This window comes from Vulpes lagopus, chromosome 9, assembly GCF_018345385.1.
Source record: "Vulpes lagopus strain Blue_001 chromosome 9, ASM1834538v1, whole genome shotgun sequence".
Lineage (NCBI taxonomy): Eukaryota > Metazoa > Chordata > Mammalia > Carnivora > Canidae > Vulpes > Vulpes lagopus.
Window position 1 is genome coordinate 5335357 of NC_054832.1, and position 23439 is coordinate 5358795.

At 38.0% G+C, this 23439-nt stretch overlaps 1 non-coding gene across 1 annotated transcript; it reads left to right on the plus strand.

The window, feature by feature from the left end:
- The first annotated feature begins 4444 nt into the window (after positions 1-4444).
- LOC121499241 lies at positions 4445-4547 on the plus strand. The gene has a single exon (XR_005990067.1). It is a non-coding gene; the product is annotated as a U6 spliceosomal RNA (small nuclear RNA).
- The last annotated feature ends 18892 nt before the right edge of the window (positions 4548-23439 follow it).

Sequence of the window (23439 nt, forward strand, 5' to 3'; positions counted from 1 at the left end):
TCCCTCTCTGGGAGCTTTACACTTTTGCTCAATAAACTTTGCTTTGCTGCCCACCATTCTTCATCTGGTCCATCTTCATCTGGAATATTCAAAGAATATTCATTCTTTGAAGTGGCAAAACCTCAGACTCTAAGGAGACACAAATCCTATAATATCTTGAATATTCTTATCATTGTACTCACATGCCCTATATCATTTTCTGGCATTATTTGTTGTTCTCTAGGATATATTACAGATATTCCTCAGTGCCTGTTTTTAATTTTTTTTAAAGGAACAACTTCTGTACAACACGATATTGTGTATATACTGTTCATATATATTGCATCCAGTTCCTACCATAATCCTATGAGGTTGATAGAGGTGTACTTCCCACATTTTTAAGATGGAATCGTGAATCTCTGAAGCGCTTTCTTTCAACTAGCAGAGATTACACATCCCTTTGAAGATAAAATCAGGACTCATGGCTAGGATTTTTTTTTTTTATGGCCAGGATTTTTTTATGCCAAATTCTAGAATTTGATTTTAAAACAAAATGTCCTACTTTCCAGGTTTAGGTTCTCACTTTTGATACTTAGTATCTTTTTTTCTTGTAGTACATAGTAGAGACTATAGATTTATTTTTAATAAGCTATCTTCATGTGAACATAAAGAATGAAATGAGCTGAGTTTGACATGGTTTTATATATATGAGTGCTAGTTTCTCTTAGTTCTTTAAATATTTATCTAGAACTTAATATAAGCCATTTTATTCTTTGAGAATACAACATTGAGTAGATCATGGTACTAACCTCAGAAGTGCAAAATTAGAAAGAATATTTATTGAATCCCACGTATTATCATGCAGCTTCAGTGATTATGACTGGTTTGCAAATCTTATTTTACACATCTCTCTTCTATTTCAAAAATTATTATTCTTTCTCTTTACAAATTTACAGGATGATGTTTGTGCCCTAGCAACTTCCTAGTTGGTCCAATATTTTGGGGGTGCTATTATGAGTTAATAGTTTAGCAATTATCTGGATGTGGTTTAAGTCATTGCAGTAAATATATATTTTTTGATGCTCAAATCATCTCATTTTGAGGCATTGAGAGATCTCTCAAATTGACGCTCACATCCCTTTAGTTTGGCCAAGGTGGTTTTTTTGATAAAAAGGCTTCTATTTAGCATAAGGAACAGTTATGTGAATGCATAATTAGAACTGCATGAGCTATGTTTGTGCTGAGGTGTGGAAAGGAGGAGTTCAGTAAATACCAGATCCCAGATTCCCTTTCTGAAGATGTCTGGAAGTTGACTCTGTCAATATGCTTCTCGTGAGTCAGTCAGCTGGCAGAAGGGTTAGTTTGATAAAAGGAAATGCAGCTTGCAGAGGCGTAAGGTAATCAATGCAACAGAAGATAAAGCAAAACAAGTAAGATTTGGTGACTCTCAGGACAGCCTGAACTCCTGACATGTAGAGAGGGTATGCCACTGAAGGTGTGCAGGTGTACATATAGTGTTGAAAACCACGGGCTATTAAGTGTGAGCTGCGTAGAGAGACTTTTCTCTGCAAAGTTCTACATGGCAAGGGAAAATGAATGAGTGACCTTAGAGGGGAGAAAACTGACCAACACTGCCTCAGCCAGGTCACAGTTAACATCCACAGTGACGATTCGTGTAATTGTGTGCATCCTAGACGTTAAGTGATGAAAATGGCTACATATAAATATATAATTAAGCATATGTGCACAACCATAATGAAATACATAATTGAACATGTACCATCTACTTACTCTGTTGCCCAAATATACTCTATATATCTAGAAGACATGAAAACATAGGTGTTGCAAGCTTTTTAAAAATGATTTATTTATTTATTAAAGAGAGAGAAAGAGAGAGAGAGAGAGAATGAGCTGGGGGAGGGGCAGAAGGAGAGGGAGAGACAGTCTTACACAGACTCTGAGCTTCATGGAGAGAGGGCTCCATCTCAGACCCTGAGATCATGACCTGAGCTGAAATCAAGAGTTGGACTGACTCTTGATCAGTCCACTGACCTGGCCACCCAGGAGTCCCTAGCACTGCTCTTTTTATAACAACCCAGAGTTGGAATCAACCCCAAAACTCATTAACAGGAGAAGATGAACAAATTGTGACATGTTTGTACACTAGAATACTATTCAGCAAAAAAAAGAAAAAGAAAAAAGAAAAAAAGAAAGAAATTAAGAGCCAATACTTGAAATGACAAGGATGGATTTTTAAAGAAGAAAGTGGAAAAGAAGCCAGGCATGGAGGTTCATACTGTAGGATTCCACATATATGAAAGTACAAGAACAGAGGATAGAAATATCTGTGGTGGCTTATTGGGTTTCAGATTAATTGAAAAGGGACTATGAGGGAAAGTTCTGGAGTAGGTGAATGCTCTACATGCTGCATGTTAGTTCCATAGGTGCCTGCATTTGTTAAAATCTCATTAAAATGTATAAAGACCTGAGTATTTCACTCTAAGTTTTGACTCATTTAAAAAAAGACTAAACCTGATATTGTACTGAGTGCTAAGGACCTCATTATCCTTGACATAGACCCGCCCACACAGAGTTCCACTGCACTGTATCTGGGAAACAAAAGTGACTCACTGCCCAAGGGATTAGCCCTGGATTCAGAGAAAGAACATGTGTAATTGAGTCCTGAAGTGTTAGTGGGTGTTTGGCAAAAAGAATTAAGAAGTAAATATATCAATAAAGGGGTGCACTGGAAGCAGAGGTAAAATTCCCAGGGTTGCAGAGGGAGCTGTGAGTATCTGCATTTGTGAGCTGTGAGCAGGACCACTTGGAGAAGTAGAGGCAGCCTTGGAGGGAATCAGAAATGTCAGGGCAGGTAGTAGGTCCATGTAGCTTGCAGCAGACAGCAATAGTAAAATAAAGTCAGTTTTGTGGTCAGAGGGTCTTTTGTGAGCCCCATTAGGGATTGATCCTGAGGATCAATACTCACGATGATTAGAAAGATAGGCTCCATATATCCCACCTTGGAAGCAAATCCCCAAGGAAGGGACACTTGATATCTAAAGCATGGATTCACTAAGAAGTTTATGAGCACTGGGAATGTAATCCTGCCTTGTCCGTCAGGAGCTGTCCTCCGGAGACAATGGGCTCCTGCAGTGTCTTCAATTTCCTTGAAACTTCACCTTCTTAGACCAGCCAACTTCTAAGTCAGAGATGAAAAATCCTTGGCATGTGGACTGCCGCCCATCATTCCTCAAACCACCATTAGGCAAGATCTTTGAATCAATCACTAGTCCCAATGTCACCTTGGGGCTTTTGTCACAATTGTGCTCCAGACAGCTGCTTCCAGGTGACCCAAGTAACTTGGAAAAATATTAATGATGATGGTAAGAAAAAAATAAGAGTAAAATCATGACAATAAAATGAATAGCAAAAAACAACAGATAGCTTGCCCTGATATGCGCCTGGCAGTACTCACCTGGATCATCTCCTTTCAAACCCTTAACAATCTTTCAGGTTCATCGTCTCCTTTTTTTCTCATTTTCAAATAGGACAATAGAGTCTCAGAACAATTGTTTTTGCTTGAGATTATACATTCAAAAATTTAGTGGTACAGGGATGTGAACTACTCAACAGTCCATATGGATACTTTAAAAATAATAAACATTTTAATTTAGTTTTAAATTTACAGAAAAGTCATAAACTCACAGCTCAGAGAGTTCCTCTGATACCCTCGGCTTTTATACATGTGGATATATGTCTATTTCTAGTACTGATTTATCCCAGAGTCATTTCTATTCAGCATGAAGAACTTCCATCAGTGTTTTATGTAATATTGTTCAGTTGATGGTAAACTCTCTCAGATTTCATTTAGTTAAACATGTCTTTATTATTCTTTCACATTTTTGGATATTCCTACTGGACATATGATAAATTCTAGGTTGATAGGTTTTTTGTGCATGTGTGTGTTTTAATTACCTTAAGGATGCCATTCCATTGTGGTTTTTTATTGTCTCTTATAAAATGTCAATTGTTTTTTGTTTCATAATTCCTTGCAAATTACGTATCTTTATTTTCCTGACTGCTTTAAAAATCCTATGAAAACAACCATTTTCCAATGGTTTTCAGCAGTTTTCTTTGGCTATGCCTAAGTGTGTTTTTAGGGCTTTCATGTTGCTGCATAGCTTAGATTCTTCTTAGATCTGTAGGTTAAGTTTTTCAACCAAATGTTTGGTATTTTTGGTAATTAGTTTATCAATCTTTCTCTTTTCCTATTACTTCCCTCTTTTTCTTTCTAAGAACTCCAATGATATGCATGTTGACTTTTATACTGTTTCATGGGTCATTTCTTTTTCTATTTTTCCTATTTGAAGATTTATCTTGATCGGCTCTCACATTTTCTGACTTTTTCTCCTGTGGCCTTCAATCTGATGCTTAGACTCAGCATTTTAAATTTAATTTTAAGAACGCTACATTTAGTAGCACATATACTAAAACTGGAACAATACAGAGAAGATTAACATGGCCTCTGTGCAAGGATGACACACATTCATGAAGCATTCCATATTTTTAAATAAATCAATCAGAGAAATACAATTATCATATGGTTTAATTCATGTGAAATATAAGAAACAGTGAAAGGGGCGATAAGGGAAGGGAGAAAACTGGGTGGCAAAAAAAGAGAGAGGAAGACAAACCATGAGAGACTCCTAATTCTGGGAAACAAAGGGTTGCATAAGGGGAGGGAGTTGGAAGTGGGGTGACTGGGTGATGGGCACCAAGGAGGGGCACTTGATGTGATAAGCACTGGATGTTATACTATTAGGTTGTCAAGTTGAATTTAAATAAAATTTTAAAAAATAAAAACACTACTTATCAGTTCTAAGGTAGGTTTCTTTTTAGGATATTTTTACAGTATTTTGGGTGGTTCACAATTTTCTCATTGTGTTTGTCTTTCCATTTAAGTCTTTCAACATATTTCTGACAGCTATTATAAAGTCCTCGCTGGCTGAGTCTAACATTTGTGTCATCTTTGTGTTTGTTTATGTTGACTGATTATTTTCTTTGATGCGAGTCTCAGATTTCAAGGATTTCTAGGTCTTTTGCATGCTTATATTGAATACTGTGAATGATTAATTGTAGGGGCTCAATATTATGTTGTCTTCTCTTAAAGTGTGTTATGTTTTGCTCTGGCATGTATGTGATTGAATTACTGGCGTTGGTTCTTGTGTACTGCTGGGGACTATTCTTTATGTCAGTTTGGTCCTTAGTCTTAGATTGTGACTTTTGCTCTAGAATGTAGTCCTTATCTCCGCAGTATGACTTTTCCAGAACCTCAACATTGTCACTGAGGTGCTCGTTAAGAATGTGCTATACTCGTAGGCCAGAAATGTAGCATCTCCTAACTCTGCAAGACCTCTAACATCTCTGTTCAGAGCTCAGCCTTGCAGCAACCACTTTCTATTAGACACTGCAAAGTTTACCTAATGTAAACACAGGCCAACTATTGGCCAAGCACCTGTGGGCATGCTCTGTGTCTATGTCCTTACCCAAGCTTTCTTCCTTCCAGTACCCCGTCCAGGATAGGAAAGTTATTTTAATAGCCTTAAACTCTTGTCTCTGTTTCATCAGCTCAGTGTATCTGTCATTCTTGGTTTGGGCTCCACCTAATTACACCACTTTCCAGAAAATACCCTCGGGCAGAAAGACAAGCAAACACAAGATTCACTTAATGTGTTCCCATTTTCTTCAGGATCATACTACTGGGCTATTGTCCTATATTTCAAAGCCTGAATATTGTGTCCAGTTTTACAGTTACTTATAGTTAATGTACAGTGCTATTGTAGTTTCTGCACCCTGACCAGATGTAGAAGTCCATGATTTAAGCTAGATAAATTGCTGTAAGAAAAGAAACATCTTCAGTGACTTTGATAGAAGCATATAAAAGAAGTAATCATTAAAGAATCTTTTTTTAAAAATTATTTATTGACTCATGAGAGACACAGAGACAGAGAGGCAGAGACATAGGCAGAGGCATGCCTGATGTGGAACTCAATTCCAGGATCTCAGGATCACTACATGAGCCAAAGGCAGATGCTCAGCCACTGAGCCACCCAGTTGTTGGATCATTAGAGAAACTAAGTGAACTGTGGTGGTTACCCTCTCGTTCCTCAAAAGGATCCTAGTCAGCTCAGGCTGCCATAACAAAATACCATAGATTGAGAGGCTTAAACAATAGTAATCTATTTTCTCACAGCTCTGAAGGCTGGATGCTCTAGATTAGGGTGCCAGCATGGTCAGGTTCTTGGTGAGGACTCTCCTAGTTTGCAGACAGCTGCCTTCTCGCTGGGTCCTCACAAGGCAGAGATAAAATAAGCTCTTTGTTGTCTCTCCCTATTAGGGCACTAATCTCATCATTTGGCTCAAATTACTTCCCAAAGATCCCATCTCCAAATAATATCAAATACATTGGAAATAAGTGGCTCAGCTTATGCATTTTGGGGGAGAGACAAACATTTGGTCCCTAACAGAGAACCGTATTCTCAAGATTGGTGTAATTTCATACACAGGGAGATGCAGTACCAGAAGTTCAGTAAGTTTAGTAAAATAGTTCAGAGTATATACCAAGAGAGCAGAGAATGATTAATTTTAATAATTTAGGGAAGATGTCATGAAAGTGCTAGAATTTGGATTGTTTAAAAGTGTGAAAAAGTGGCAGGAAGATAGAGTCAAATGGAGAAAGGAGTCATTAGGAAATTAATGTTAATTAATAAATAAAATTAATAATATTCCAGGACATTGAAGCTAAAGACACAATCAACTTTTGTTTTTGACCAGCAAAAACCATAGCCTCATTCCCCTCTCTGTTCATCTGTTTAGTTTTATACATTCCTTTGTATTAGATACTTATTCTCTTCCATGTTGATGTTAATGTGTTTTTAAGGTTTTCTCGGAGAATGAGCATACTGATTCAAGTATATGTATGTGGATTACCTGAACACTTTGAATATCACCAGGTCTTAATTTTAAAATACATAAATCATATATATATATATAAATAATATTATACTATTATATACATATACACGTTTCTAACATATATATACCAGTATATGCACATAAATACAAGAACTATTCATATATATCACACATATATGTATATATGCTTGCTTAACAACAGCTTAGCTCTCATGGGAAATCTGGAACCATGTATATACATAAATTTATAGGCATCAGGAAGTTCAATGTGAGTGACTTATTACAGAAGTATGAATTAGAGCATATGGAAAACAGCACACTTTATTTTGCTATTCACTTGGGAGGAATTACCTACCTATAACTGAGCGTCAGAAGTAGCTTAATGCTTCAGGTCACGTTACAGCAGGCAAATGCTACATGTAGAAAAAACAAATGCCATTTTATTGGTTTTTTGGGGAATAATTTCTTCTCCTCACCACCTTCCTTCTGAGGGGTCTTCCTCGTTGCCCACCGCATTCTGCTTATGGTAAGTCGGACACTGGTTCCTGGCAGGACACAAATAGCCTGGTCAGATGTTGGACTGTGGTATCTGCAACACTCCAAAACTGTCCTGTGCTTACGTGAGCAGTTTACAGCACTCGGATCTGCTCACCGAAAAGATCTGATGGAGGATCTAATCTCTGTGAAACTGAATCCCTCATCTCTGTGTTAAGCTTCAGTATCACTCCAAGATTTTGTCTTGTGCTTTTTATCTGCACAATGAGCCTCACCACCGGAGTGCTCCCCCAGCCTCTCACACTTGTCCTGTCTGTTGTTCCATTTACACCATCATTGCCTCCCTAACCCCCATCTTCTCCAATTTATGGTGCCATCACCACTTTTGTTGTCAGGCCCTAATGTATGTAGACTTCTTTCTGCAAGCAGTCAATAAAATTTTTAATTCAGATACTGATTTCCTGTACTCCTTAACTGATCTCCTAAATACTCTCAGCTACATTCGCTCTCGAGACCTCTAGACTGATTCAGCACACCATCAGTGTGCATGATAATGCAGTTTGGTGAGAAGCTAACCAGGTTTGGAGGCACAGGTGTGAGCCTCCATTCAGCCTCCGGCTTTACCTTTTGTGGGTTACTCCATTCAGCCTCTGGCTTTACCTTTTGTGGGTTACTCCATTCAGCCTCTGGCTTTACCTTTTGTGGGTTACTCCAAAACTCTCAGTTCTCCTTTTGGTAAAGTGTCAGTGGAATTAAACCACTTATAGTTCTTAATTTCTTAAAAACATACTCTGGCTTATTGAGTATGAAACTATGCACTTGCAGAAGATCTGAAAAGTGTAGCTAAATATAAGGAAAAGTAGGTATCACCATCCATTTATTCAACTGACACAATGATTATTTACTGTGTCAAAAGCTGTTAAGTGTTTGGGAGAGAGAGAGAAATAAAATAGGCTGATTCACTGATCTTAGGAGAGGAACTCTCTTGCAGTGGCAAATTGTCATTTTTATAAACATTTTTTTCAAAACATTATATATATGCATATTTGCAGTATATATATTGAATAAATGTATTATGTATTTAGCAAATGTTTGAATAAATATTTTGTTTCATTTATATTCAAGATATATATTCAATATAGGTTTTACATGTATATGAATAAATTATATATTTTTTATCCTACTTTGTTTTCCCCTTAACATTAATTTAGTCATTTTCTCATGTCTTTGGTTATATTATAGTTTTAATCATTGTCCAATTTTCGAAAAATAGGTATGCCTATAAAACAAAGCATTTTCCAATTAAGTACACTTTCATTTATAATTATTTGCCCCTGTGAATAGTATGAGGTTGAATCTGCTTTTACGTGGATTTTTTTAAAGATTTCATTTATTTAGTCATGAGAGACAGAGACAGAGAGAGAGAGAGAGAGGCAGAGACACAGGCAGAGGGAGGAGCAGGCTCCATGCAGGGAGCCTGATGTGGGACTCGATCCCAGGTCCCCAGGATCACACCCTGGGCTGAAGGCAGCGCTAACCCGCTGAACCACCTGGGCTGACTTTTACATAGATTTCTAAATCTATTTCTGAGTAGTTGATTAAGAGCTAGTCAAAATAAATTAATATTTCTAGACCTCGAATCTATTCTAAATCACTGCTAACAGAAAACTAATGCAAGCCACATATGTAGTTTCAAAATTTCTAGTGGCCACACTTAAAAAAAGTAAAAAGAAATAAGTGACATTTATTTTCATCATTTACTTAACCCAATATTTATTTATTTATTTATTTTTTATTTATGATAGTCACACAGAGAGAGAGAGAGAGAGAGAGAGAGAGAGAGAGAGAGAGGCAGAGACACAGGCAGAGGGAGAAGCAGGCTCCATGCACCGGGAGCCCGACGTGGGATTCGATCCTTGGTCTCCAGGATCGCGCCCTGGGCCAAAGGCAGGCGCTAAACCACTGCGCCACCCAGGGATCCCTTAACCCAATATTTAAAAATATCACTTCAACATATGATCATTCTAACGTTGACAACATAACCATATTTTTCTTTCTATTGTACTAAGCCCTCAAAATTGGATGGTATTTTACCCTTAGAACACATCTCAGTTTGGGCAGCTTGGACCACATCTCAAATGCTCAATAACCGCATGGAGCTAGTGGTTTCCATTAGCTGTGTAATTCTAGGCTGTATAATGAGAATGAAAGCTCATTCATTTAAAGAATTTAACAGAGCTATTTTAAGAATTTGAGTTTATAGTTCCACTCCCAGTACCTATAATAGTATCTCATCCATACACGAACACAGTAAATATTTCTTTAAATAATGAATGAATGAGCGTTTGAATAATAACAAAACAAATTTCAAACCTAATTTGTATCAGTTTCAAATCCTGTTTGTATAATTGTTGATCGCCCATCTCTCAATGTACACTCTACTCTTATTATTTTTAGCTGATGGGTAAATACTAACATGTTACTATTTTATATTTTTATTTCTTGTCTATATGATTTTTAAGATATTTTCCATATAATAATTAGCCATTTGCTTCTCTCATTTTCTTTATATTTCAGTTCCATTTCCAATTCTTCAGTTGGAATATTTTTATTGTTTGTAAAAGCTGTGCGTACTCTGTGTATGTTGTATCTATCTGTGTTTGTCCACAACGTTGACTTCCATCTTTTTGTGATGAATATTTTTGTGAATTTTGTTTACGTTTTAAATTTGGTCATGATGGGTTTTGACTTATACCATTAAAGAGTCATCATTAAATCTTCCCAGGTTTTGTGTATTCTGTGATTCCTTACTGATATACAATTGAAATTATTGGTTACTATAGCCTATCTGATTTTTGAGTTAAAATTAATTTACACAAACACATGCCAAGTTCAGCAAAACACAAAGCCAATTCAGAAGAATTAGTTTAATTCTGGACCCCCTTATTTCTTATCCTATGCCTTCTAATTAGAAATATCACCCATTCATTTTGTTTTGAAGACCAACTACCTGTCTCCAGCTCTAAAGTCTCACTGTCCATGTCAGTCAGACTCCGGCGGTCTATAACCTCGCAGCAGCCTTTTTTAAGGCATCTGCACACGAATATTTTTCAGATACTTTAATAATGCTTGTCCACTATTGACAACCTACTCCAACCCTGTTGTGCTTTACATCAAGACCAACACCACCACTTAGTTGAGTGAGAAACGTGAGGAGCATCGTGGCCTCCTCTTACCTTTCTCTCTACCCACTGAACAGCCCCATCTTCCATATCTTCAACAGTGATTTGAGTCTCTCAATCTCTTGAGACATCATGCTTGCTCCTGGCCACCACCGTTTTCTCTCAGGATTTTTACAGTGGCTTCCTAAGGACTTCCCCTGTCTTGAGTCTGACATGACTTATAATGTCCTCCGAGACCAGAACACCAACTGTATTTGTAACCTAATTTCTTATGCTCTTCCCCACTTCACCCAGTGGTTAAATAATGTTTGAAGATCATACAGTTAATATAACTTAAATCCACATCTAGCCCCAAAACACAGAGATTGAGAAAACCCAATTTTGTAATTATTATGTGTAGATCTGTGATCCATCTGAATTAATTTTTGTGTATGAGATGGGATAGGGAATAATGTATCTTTTCCATCACTGTTTCTTAAAAATTCTTTTTTTTTTTTGTCTCCATAAATTCGTTTGGCCACTTTTTCAAAACTTCATTTCCCAAAAACATATGGATCTACTTTTAATTCCCTCCTGTCTCATGGATTTTTACTTTTTGCCTATTATCAATTCCACATTATCTTGATCATTCTACATTTATTATTTATATGTATGTATCATTAGTCAAATAAAATCAACTTTATGAAATAGTCTAATTAAATTAAATTTATTTTTTCCCAAGTTTGCTTTAAATTTCCTAATAACTTTGCATATAGGCTTCTTAATTTCTACAAAAAGGAATTTTGATTGGTATTGTATGGAAAGTATAGATGAATTTGGAGAACATTGACATCTTAAGAACACAGCGTATTTTGATCCATAGATATGGTGCATCTCCTTATTTAGGTGTTACAGGTTTGTCTCTTCAAAATTTTATAGCTTTCAGTCTAGAGATCTCAAAACTCATTTGTTATTTTATTCCCTAAGTATTTAACTTAACTTTATTAGATATATTATATTAGGTCCAATATCCTTATTATTTCATTTTGATGCCATTACAAATGATATTTTTAAAAGTTTATTTTCCAGTTGTCCATTGACAGTGTATAGAAAGAGCTGATTTCTGTATAACTGGATTTGTATCCTGCTACCTGCTAAAATTCACTAGTTCCTTAAAGCAATATTCTAAGATTTCTTAAGATTTTCCATGTACTCAAACATGCCATCTGCAAATAAAACAAGTTTCATTTCTTTCTTTCTCATCTTCCTACCTTTTCATCTTTTTGTCTTGTATCACTGGCCCGGACCTCCAGCTCAAAGCTGAATAGATTTAATGAGACTGAATATCCTTGCTTTTTCCCGATCTTAGGGGTTAACATTCAAGTTTTTGCTATTAAGTATGATGCTAGCTGTGTGATTTTGTCAATGCCTTTTATCAGGTTGGGGGAAATTGTCCTACGTTACTATTTGATTAGAATTTTTATCATGAATTAGTTATGGATTTTGCTAAATATGATTTTTTCTGTTTGGATCTCCTAAATGATCATGTTATTTTTTTCTCTCTTATCCCTTAATGTAGTGAATTACATTGATTAGTTTTTGTCATGATTGATTACACGTTTACATTTTCTTCCATTCAAGTGGCTCATATTTTGTTAAAATTATTTTAACCATACTTCTAATAGAATTGGTGTGTAATTTTGTTTTGTGCAATATTTGTATGTTTTTTTTATTTGTATGTTTTTATATCACATATCTATATATGATATATAGGATCACATCACAATGGAATGATTCATATAATTTATATGTTATATATTATATATAGCTTTATATTATAATATATAGGATCCATTACAATGGAATAATTTATATGCAACATCCTACTTTTTCTCTCTCTTTCAGAGCCCTAAAATCTTGGAAAATACATTTTCCTGGCTTCCTTGCTAAACAAGTTTGGTTTAGGTTCTTCTAATTCAAAGTACTTCAGTTAGCTGTGAATGGCAGAAGGGAAGACAAATCCTCATTCCCTGGCTATAGCTACAAGAGGGCATTGACAGACAGTGGGCAATGCTTTCTCAGCAGCTCCCAAAAGTTCCGCTGAGAGGCGCCCATGTAGTGTTCAGGCACTCAGTTGATTGTGTCTTGCAATTGATTAATTTCCTGGTGTCTGGAGGCCAGTGGGGGCTTCACTGAACTTTGATCCTCCAACCCTTCCCTTATGTATGAAACATCCTCTTGCTCAAAAAACACTGGAGGTATGCTTGTTTTTCTCATCAAACCCAAAATGATGAAATTATAGATAATCATATTTCCTTTTTTTTTTAATAAGATTTATGCATTTCAGAGAAAGACAGCATGGGTGGAAGAAGGGGGCAGAGGGAGAGGGAGAGAGAAAGCAGACTCCCCAATGAGCATGAAACCCATTGTGGGGATCCATCTCCAGACGAGAGATCATGACCTCAGGCAAAACCAAGGGTTTCAGGCTTAACTAACTGATCAACCCAGGTGCCCCACGGATAATGATAATCCAAAAACAGGTCATAGTATCCTAAGTTACAGACCCAACACACTAATCAACACAGACATGCAACTACTATACAGAAATCTAAATTAGTCATTAGGTTGCCAAACTATAACTCATTAAAGTGGCATATGTCAAATGATATATTTGCTATATGAATGTAAATTAATATTTCTAGATTAGAAATTATTTCTAATAATAAATATTGGAAGATCTATAACTGCAGGGAGCACTGGTAACTTCTCATTGGATGCAGTCAGGAAATAGGCAACAGAAAGCTTGCAGTGTGGATGGAAGGCTGACTTTCATGCAGAATCTCAGATTGCACACTTATTAACAATGCTAAATTCGATAATGTGGCTGATTCCATATCTTGGATAGTCTGACGCAATACTTCTCATGGGGAGAGAGGAAGGTGAGAGAGTGAAACATATGCTTCCTCTCACCATACTCTTCCTTGATTTTCTTCATGGGAGAAAGAACAACATCTCCCTGGGGCACTTAGAAGGATCATCAGTGCTGATGTGTAGCCAGACTGAGTGCCCACTCGGCTGTTAGCCATTTGTGCTTTTTCTTCCATGATCACACTATTTATATACTCTCTCTCTTTCTCTTTCCATGAAAATCAAGCATCTATGAAATAGTTTTTCTTCTCAGAACCTGGAACAGTGACTGGCATGTAGTGTTCAATAACTATCTGAAAAATGAACAGAATAATTGGTTGGGCATTTTTCTAACTGACCAGGGTATTGAAATTCAACATCATTTTAGACTTCATAAACTCCTGCTTGCTGCTCCAGTTTTAGAAACACTGCAATAGGAAGGACATTAAAGTCATTCTGAGATAATAAGAAGGAAATCAGAAGAAACTGACATTTGACATTGCTCATTTAGTAAGAAAATGCTGCCTGGAAAGCAGCCCTGTTATTTAGCACAAAATGTCTCTCGTCTCTGTCTTCAGGCATCCTAGAACTGTGCCTCCCTGAGCCATCGTAGCTAGGCCACACCACTAACACCTAATGGGAGCAGTTTTAAATACACAAGGACAGATGTGACTAAAGTACTGGAGAAATCTGACCCTTCTGTGTGAAACAGAGTATTTCAAAGACTCAAATATTTAATGAGTAAGTCACAGTTTCTGAAAACCTATCATAAGAGATGAAGTTAAGCCAGTGTTTCAAGAGTGATGGAGTGATTTAAAGTTACCACGCGGCTGGTTTTGCTGACCATGTGCCTGGATTCACCGACCATTGGTTACTCTATAACCCTTGGATCTCTAGTGAGCCCTGCTTTGGGTTTAACTAAGTATAAAATAAGAAGAAATAATCCCAGACATTCAAAATTTATAGAACTCAAATTCCAAAGCCTACAGGCTTTGAAAAGACATTTAAAAACAGAGTTGAATTGGAAAAAATGAATCTCCTGCCTTTTGGCCTCTTGGCAAGAAAGATCATCCCTCAACTAATTAGTAGAAGAAATAAGCCTGCACTTTAACCCACTTACTTTTGGAATTAATCATCCCAAGTCTACCTGTTTTAATTAAGTATATTTAAGGCTCACACAAAGGGATTTAATTAGACTTAGATATAGTGCCGAGCTGGGAAACCCAGGAAGGGTGCTTATGCCTTAAAAAAGCAGACCATCATGGAGCAGGATCGACCTCGTGCCCGCTGAGATGTAAGCTCTGTGTTTCCCTTAAATACATGGAAGTCTTGATTTGTTAAACCTAAAAATGTTCTTTTGGTTGTTTTTGCCATTTAATCATTTTTAATGATGTATTTGAGTTGGAAGGTTATAATGGGAAAGGATCTTAAATTGTATCTAGTCCAATTCCCTTGTTTTTCCTATAAGAACACAGACTTGTATGAAGAGTGGGAGATAAATTGCATAGTGACAGAGCTCAGAGGAGAATACAGTTCTCTGGACTTCAGGAGCCATGCCTGTCTTCCTGTGTCACATTTCAGTGTTGCACATGGTAAATATTCAGTAATTATCACCTGTCAAAGGCAATCTATTTATTATTACTTGTTAATCACTTACTCTTAATGATGGTAAAAACACTATTGTAAATGGAGCTATGTCATTTTCAAAAACCACACCCTGCTTAACAATTGTTTGGTCAAAATATGTTGAAGTTGACCTTGACTCTTTGATTAGCAGCCTTCTTATGAACGATTCATAAGTGTAAGACCATGCCATTTCCTTCAACAAATGTACAATATAGCTGTGCCTTTAACGCTGAAGCCTGTAATGAGTATAGAATATGCAAAATTGGGAGAAGACAGTGAAAGCTAAGAATTATCAAATTTCCATTTTACACAAGATTGGGGGATCAAAGTTAAATTTCTCAAAATTCCAGATAGTCTTCTGGGTATATATGGAAATGCAAATACATATGAATTCATTGGCATCTCAGGCAGATGCCCTGTGAACTCACGTTCTAGGTGGGGAGATACTTGGAGAACATCTTGGACAATGTTAAGTTTCTCTGAATGTGTTTATGAAGAATGCGAACACAAGAGGCTTTGAGAGGGGAGGTAGACACAAGTTCACGAGAGACAATTTTCTTGGTCTTTGCTTTTATTATAGGTTGGAAATTTATTTTTTTTTCAGGGAATTAATCACAGTTATAATGAGTGTGTCAGCAATTCATTCATTGATTCACGCAATGTATATTGAGTGCCTGTTACATGTCAAGGGTCTCTGCATGTTCTGGGTCCATAGTGAGAAGTTGATAGGGAGGTATCTGGGAAAAGGAAGATCCAGACAGAAGGAGCATCTAATGCAAAAGGCTATGGGACTTTGCATGGCAGGATCACGTGAGCTAGCCCTATTAACGTCACGTGTACCTGTCACATTGAGTGCTTACCATGAACCAGATGCTTTTCTAAGCTTCTTTCATATATTATCCCCTTTAATAATCACAATAATCCAGTGAGGTGGATATTTTTATTGTTTTTCTCATTTTTTTGGATGTTTGAACTGAGGCAGAGAGGGTTTTAATACTTTTCTCAAGGTCAGACAGGTAGAAAGTATTTGTCCAATGAATGCAAGTATAGACAGAGGAGGGAAAATCCAAACTACGACTTGAGGGAAATAAGGCTTGAGTTCTCCAGACTGCAAAAATGGGGAGTAAAGTTTGAAAGAATGAAATTAGAGGCAGAGAATCAATTTAAGGAAGTTTGGCAGGAATTCCGGCAAGAGATAATGTGGGGCTGATCTAAGGAAGCAGCTGTAGGAGTTGGCAGGAGACAATGATTTTGAGCAATGTGTAGGAGGTAGAACTTAAAGAATTGGAGACTTAGAGGTATGAGTGATAAGGATTAGGATTAAGAAAGAGTTTTTTAAAAAGATGTGGCACACAGGAATAATGCTGTTTTCTTCCTGATTCCTCTCAAATTATGGGAGCCTTGAGTCTGCAAGGCTGGACTTTTCACTGAATGATGAAGTCCTAGAATTTTAGTTTCAGAAGGGATAATGTGGATGTTATCATGTTATCCCCTTATCTAAGGATGAGGAGATGTAGAGACCCAGGTAGGCAAAGTGAGTGACCTGAAGTACTTCCACAGACGAAGGTAGAATCAGTGATGAAAACCAAGTCTCCTCTCCTGGCTCCTACTTTGGGAGGAAATCTAAGTAGTTACACATTTCAGAAGACACCAGATTTTTTTTTTTTTTTCTGGCATCTCTCCATTCTTGAGTGCCATCCCCTGAAGTTCATTTGAATGTCCCAATAAAAAGTGCTGAGAACATTTGTTCATTTATTTTACAATCACCTTGTATTCTAATATCACCAAGATGGCAGGCATCGTGTTAGTAGGTCCTGGGATTGTCTTCTGTGGCCCTAGTAATACTGATACATTTTTCACTGAGTAACTACTGCACAGCATGCATTGTTTAAAACACAATTCTCATAAGGTGTGAGTTTTAGTACCTGAACCCGAGTTCAAGATGATTTGATGCCAAAGTCCATGTTTTCTACCAGGCAGAGAATATTAGGCTGAGAACTATCTTCGGTTTGTTTCTGTGGTCATTACCTGCTCCCCTGTTTCTTCTGCTCCTTCCATATCCTATGAATCATAGCTGCATTAGGTTATTTGCTACCACACTTCCTTCTCTTTTCCTTACAGAAAAGAGGATTTTTTTTTATCCCTGCACCAGTGCAAATAATGACTTCTTGGAAACAAAGTTCCTAGTAGACACTCAGGGAGTAACTAGCATCCTGCACTATAGGAACATCTTGTCTGTGAGCATCACTAAGGGAGTGACAGGGATGGTGACTTGTCAGCTGCCTGTGCTGGTAATTTACAGACCATCTCGCCCTCCACAGAGCAGAGAACCCTTTCAGTACCTAAAGCTGAATTTTTTTTAAAGAGAGACAGAGAATGAGTGTGGGGGGAGGAGCAGAAGGCGAGGGGGAGAGAGAATCTCAAGCAGGCTCCATATCCAGCAGGTGAGCCCAATGAGGGGCCTGATCTCATGACCCTGAGATCAGGACCTAAGCCAAAATCAAGAGTTGGACGTTTCACTGACTGAGCTACTGAGGCACCCCTGCTCTAAAGCTTATTTTTATGGAGACTGTAATCTTGGTGAATTCAGGGCATGTCTTCATCAAATCATCTCCCCATCTCAAATGTATCATCATTCTTTGATGAGGTAATTTTCTTACCATCAATGCAAGCTACCTCTAAGTAGGCTTTCCTGGGAATAAGATGGGGGAAAGATTAAATGCCAACATTTTTTCAGTAAAGTATATGCAAAAACCTTTAACTACCTCCATAAATGGGATCTGCGATTATTTTGGAATGGGCCTGTAATGGCGATGCTAATGCCTATTTTTATAAGATTCTGCATCAGCCTAACTACACTCACAGTAAACTTGTCAGATGTCAACAATACGGGAGCTCTAATCTAGTTCCAGGTTTATTAACTGCTGCGCCCTGTGGCATTTTCTCAGAATGACTGTATAACATGGAGCCAGAGGCCGCTTTTACTTCTAACATAAATACAAGAACAACCTTAATAAAACAGATGAATTACACTGCAGTGTAAATTAGACTGTTCTAATGGACTCCGGCGGCGAATGCAGTGAAATAGTAACCAGTGTGATTAGGTTTACTACACCAAAGACAGTGACCGTAAATCATGAAAGGCTGCCAATTTTTATTTTATTTTATTTTACTTTATTTTATTGGTTTTCCCATTCACATCTCTCACCTCTTGAGGGAGCAATTGATTTGCCCATGGACCACAGTTCTGTCTTCTGAAGTCTGGGGTCAGCTTTTTCAGGACTATGCTCAGAATCACAATACGAATACAGAGAAAGTCCACAAAACCTGACTAGCACATGCATTCTACAAAAAAAAAAAAAAAAAAAAATTGAACCCTAACTTGGTGGGCTTAAACATCGCTTCTTCCAAGGCATTGGATGTGGGGTGTGGATTACCTCTGTGGATGTGTTCTAGGAGATATCATGCAAACATGTTTTGAAAATCCCTTTACAACTAGGGTTGCTGGTTTTTGTTGTTATTTCTTTGTTTAGAAGAAGTAAGACTTTTAGTGACCCCATTAACAAAATGGGTGTAAGACTTATTTTCAAGGCTTTGGGAACCAAAGCGCTATCTTACGGAAGTGGGCTGCGGAGGTGAGGAGTGGAGAGAACACGAAGGAAAGTCACCCTAGAAGTGCTATTTGGGGAAAAAGCTAATTTTTAAAAGGCAGACAGCATGTCCAAAGTATTCTACCTAACAGGTAAAAGGGGTAATCCAAGTATAAAATACCAATGGGGTATCCTGCACCGATGGGGCAGGAGTAATTTCCAGGGAGGGGTGGGAAAGGTGAGTGTTTGTAAACATAACTCACTAGAACATTGACAAAAAGAGAAGTCCGTGATGTTTCCAAGAAAGAAAACTGTGGGTCCACCAGGAGAAACATCAGTGCCCCCTGAGGAACATCAGGGCCACTGGACTCTCCTCTTGATGCGCAGTCTTGGGGAGGAAGGACATTTGAGAAGAGCATGTTGTCCAACATTTTTGTCAGTCTAGCCTCTGGGATACTCACAGGGAAGGAGACAGCTGAGAAGAGCATAGAAGTGGGTTGTTTCCCTAGAAGTATTGGGGCAAAGACTACACGTCCTTGGTAACATTCCATTCAGAGCATAATGCACAGCAGAAGAGGACCTTGGCTCTCAGCATCATAGCAATATCAGGCAGATGCCTGGAGAGATGGCTTGTTTGCGGGGGAGACATTCGTGGGAATAGCAGTTGTCTGCACAGAGATCGCCTGCATTTCTACATCCTCCCCGCCAGATTAAAAGCTGCTCCAGAGTGGGAGCTGTGCCCAGATCATCTCTGCAGCTTCAGAGCTTCAGACCCATCACAGAACAGGGTATAGAGGATGCATTCCGTGAATAGGCACCAAATCCTTCGCTAAAGGGAAGAACCAGGGGAAAAACACAGCCTTGGGAAGGATCCAGGGACCGGGCTTACCAGGAAAAGTTATCTCCATGCTGAATATATCCAGAGCAGGACAGAAGGATAGAGAATGGCCTGAAGTTTCAACAGGCACAGAGTAACTGGCTGTGTCTCAAAGGGCATCTGCAGCAGACAAATTGACAAGGAAAAGAGATGTGCTCTGATGGCCACATACTTAGACCATTGACTACATGATCAAGAGTTTGTGGATACCTTGGCTGGGGGCTCTGCTGCAGACCACCCCGAACACTGAGAAGGAGAAGAAAAATGGCCAGGTTCCAGAATCTACTGGAATCAAAGTAGGTAATAAGCACAATTGTCTTAAGGCAAGGGAGTTGGGCCACGTTTGTGTCACAACCGTAGCGCCAGCCCTGCAGAGTAGATGATGTCTAGAACAATTTTCTCTAAATCTAGGTACAGAAATTTAGCCAGAGACCAGGATGACCTGAAATAAATGGCAGATCTGGCCTTGGAAATCTGATTTCTTGACTCATTTATTTCTTAATTCCTTCAATTCTTCATGTTTTTTTTAAATCTTATATAAAACTTGATCCTACCAAGTGAACTAAGAATCAAAATTACAGGCTCTACTTTCTGTCTCATGCTCTGTCAACTATTTTTAGAAGAGATAAGAATAAATCCTGATAAAAATTTGACTCCCTCATTTGCTTAATAAATATTTATTGAGCTTCAACTTTGATTCTGATTCTGTGCTTTGGGCTGAGATGACTTGTGCCCAGGTGCCCTCTCAGTCTACCAATAGACATGCTTGCTCGTGGATTTAGTGGAAAGAGATGTGATGACTTCTGGATAAAAATCACAGACTCGATGCAATTCATATGCAGGGTTAATTCTGAAGTCATTCATGACTACATGAACAAAAACATGTAGGCGACTTTAGGGGGTGCCAGTGGAGTGAAGCCCCAATAAGGCCAAAAATATACTGTGTTACTGTTCTTGGTGTGTTCTTAACCCCCTCCACAGTTACTTCATGCTAAGCAGCTGGGTTGAAGGATTTCACCTTCAAGATCAAAAGACAATTGGAAAGTGAGGAAAGAGAATTGTGGGTACCAAGGACGAAGTTGCTGACAAAGACCAAAGTTTAAATAAAACATGTTCGGTGGAGATGAATCAATACTTTATTTGTTAAGGAGAAGTAAAAGTACAAAAAGGCTTGTACAACAGAGCATAAAAAAAGTGGGAAATCAATTCTACTTAATTCAGAATGCTTGAAGAGTCACCTATGCCATTATGTATGAATAATTCAGGAACAGGAATTTATTGCAGACACATATTGTTTGGTTTGGATTTAGCACTGGCCCTCGTTTGACCTAAATCCTGTAAAGAATGATATTCAACTAATTGAAATAACATTTTTCAAGTAAGACAATGCCTCGGGGGGATTCCAATAATAGAATTTGGACAATGAAGTATCAGATAAAATTTATTTAAATGGTGCAATGTTATAGCACGTTAGCTATGATGAGTGAGGATGCCTTGGTTGTCCATTGTCATGGGTTAGAAATGAATAGAATGCAAAGGAGCCCATCATGGACGACTGCTTTTTTTCCCACTGATGTCAATCATGACTAAGAAATGTCCCTCATTATTTCCCAGTGCTCATAGGCTAGCCCGGTAAATGCTGTCAAACACAGCAAAACTAAACCTAGGAAGGTTATGGTGAGTCAGTGGCAAACAGAGTATCAGTGCTCCCTAAATAGAGTCTAGAGGAAATGCACAAGGATTAGTCCAGTGACACAAATTTAGAAATAAGGAACATGGCATTTAAGAGCCAGAGGGACTTGATGCAAAGTCATTCAACTAGCCAGTGTGGAGCTTGAATTCAGATGTAGGATCCTTTCTTGTCACACTAAAGGCCTCTCCAGTGTACCATTAATCTTGCTTTTTGTTGTTGTTACTTCTGATGCAATTAATCCTGCACAGTGGTTTTCTATGCCATGTCATGCCCTGTCGCGAGAACTAGATTGATCAAATCTTCACGAATGAAGAAAATGAAGTCCTATGGCTAAATTGACACATGTCATGGAGTATGTAACTGAGCTAGATCCAAGCGCCTTTCAAGAGTGTTTATCAGAAGTGACTGTGTATACGAATTGCCTGCATGTTGTTACAATGCAAGTTCTGATCTAGTGGGTCTGGAGGAGGACCTTAAAATCTGCGTTTATAGCCAGCTTCTAGGTAATGGCTACTAGTGCACAGACCATAGTATGCGAGACAAGGCTCAGGGTGGTTCTGTTTGCTATTAGGGTGGGACTAAATAGGTTTTTTTAAAAGAAAATACAGCAAATCTTTGAAATCATACAATTATTAAGATAATTATGAAATCATACAATTACAAAAATCATGCGGGGCCACTTTATTTGTCAGAATTCTCCAGGGAAACAGAAAATATATGACATGTGTGTGTATACACATACACACACACACAAACACACACACACACACACACACGGGGGCAGGGAGAGGAAGAGGGATTTGTTACAGGAAATTGTCTCACACAGTTATCAAAACCAACAAGCCCCAAGATCTGCATAGTAAGTCAGCAAGCTGGATACCCAGGAGAACCATTGCTGTAGTTCTAGCTTGAAGACCAGTACACTCGAGAAAAGCCAATGTTTCAGTTGGAGTCTGGAAGCAGAAAAAAACCTATATCTCAGTTCAAAGGCAGTCAAGCTGGAGGAAATCCATTTTTCTCTGGGGAGGCTCAGCCTTTGGCTGCCTAAGTGAGGCCCACTTCCAGTAAGGTGGCAGTCTGATTTATTCAGTCTATTGATGTAAATGTTGATCTAATCCAAAACAACCTCACAGAATCATCTAGAATAACATTTGGCCAAATATCTGGACACCTAATGTCCCCATCAAGTTGACACATAAAATTACCATCAAAGTAGCATTACTTTGCTGCTAATAAATAGACCAGAGAGATCACATGCAGTTGCCTAGAATAGAGATGATTTCTCAGTCAAAATCTGCCTACCATTGCCTGGTGTGAAATTCATTGGCTTGGATGTAGATGGGGAACTTTATTGATCCTGAGCTTTGCTGGACCCAAAAGAGTAGTAGAAATTCCAGAGTCCACTTAGCCTGCTGGTATCCCTAACTTTAAAAAAAATTAAAATATATGTTATCTAGATTCAATTTGTCACCTTTCTTTGAACCTATTTAGGAAGATGGGCCAGGAGATCATCCTGGAAAACTTGGCCAGCCTCCCTCCCCCATCTGAATTCCCCAAGCTGATATGTCTGTTTTTCAACACCAGATTTCACCCTGCTTTTATAACTAGGCCACATTGGATTGACAAAAGCTAATTTTCAACAGTTTTACTGTATTTTTTCATTCAGTCTGCTAGATTACTAAAAATTGATTATTGATTCATCAGATGAAGACTTTTTATCTCCATAAAACCAGCTAAAGTGCAAGTATTGATTCCCTTCATAGAAGCTAGATTGCTAGGTGGTTTTTCATAAATGGCAACAAGCTGAGGATGGCGCATGGCTGTATTAAGTTTAATATCATGGAATTACTGCATTTTTAGGTAGCAGTGTTTTGCTTTGTTTGTTTTGTTTTTCTATTTAGGTGGCAGTGTTTGATCCTAAGATGGAAAGTGTTAAAACTTGGAGACAAACACACCTTTATGTTCTTGGTGTGTGACCTTAATGAGAGTAACTTAGCCTCTTGATTTCATCGGCCTCATCTATAACAAGGGAATGATAAAACCAATGTAGAAGGGTTGTTTGAAGTCAGAAGATTAATTGAAGTACAATCCTAGTGTCTGCACATAGCAGATATTCAATAAGTTATCAGGTTGCAG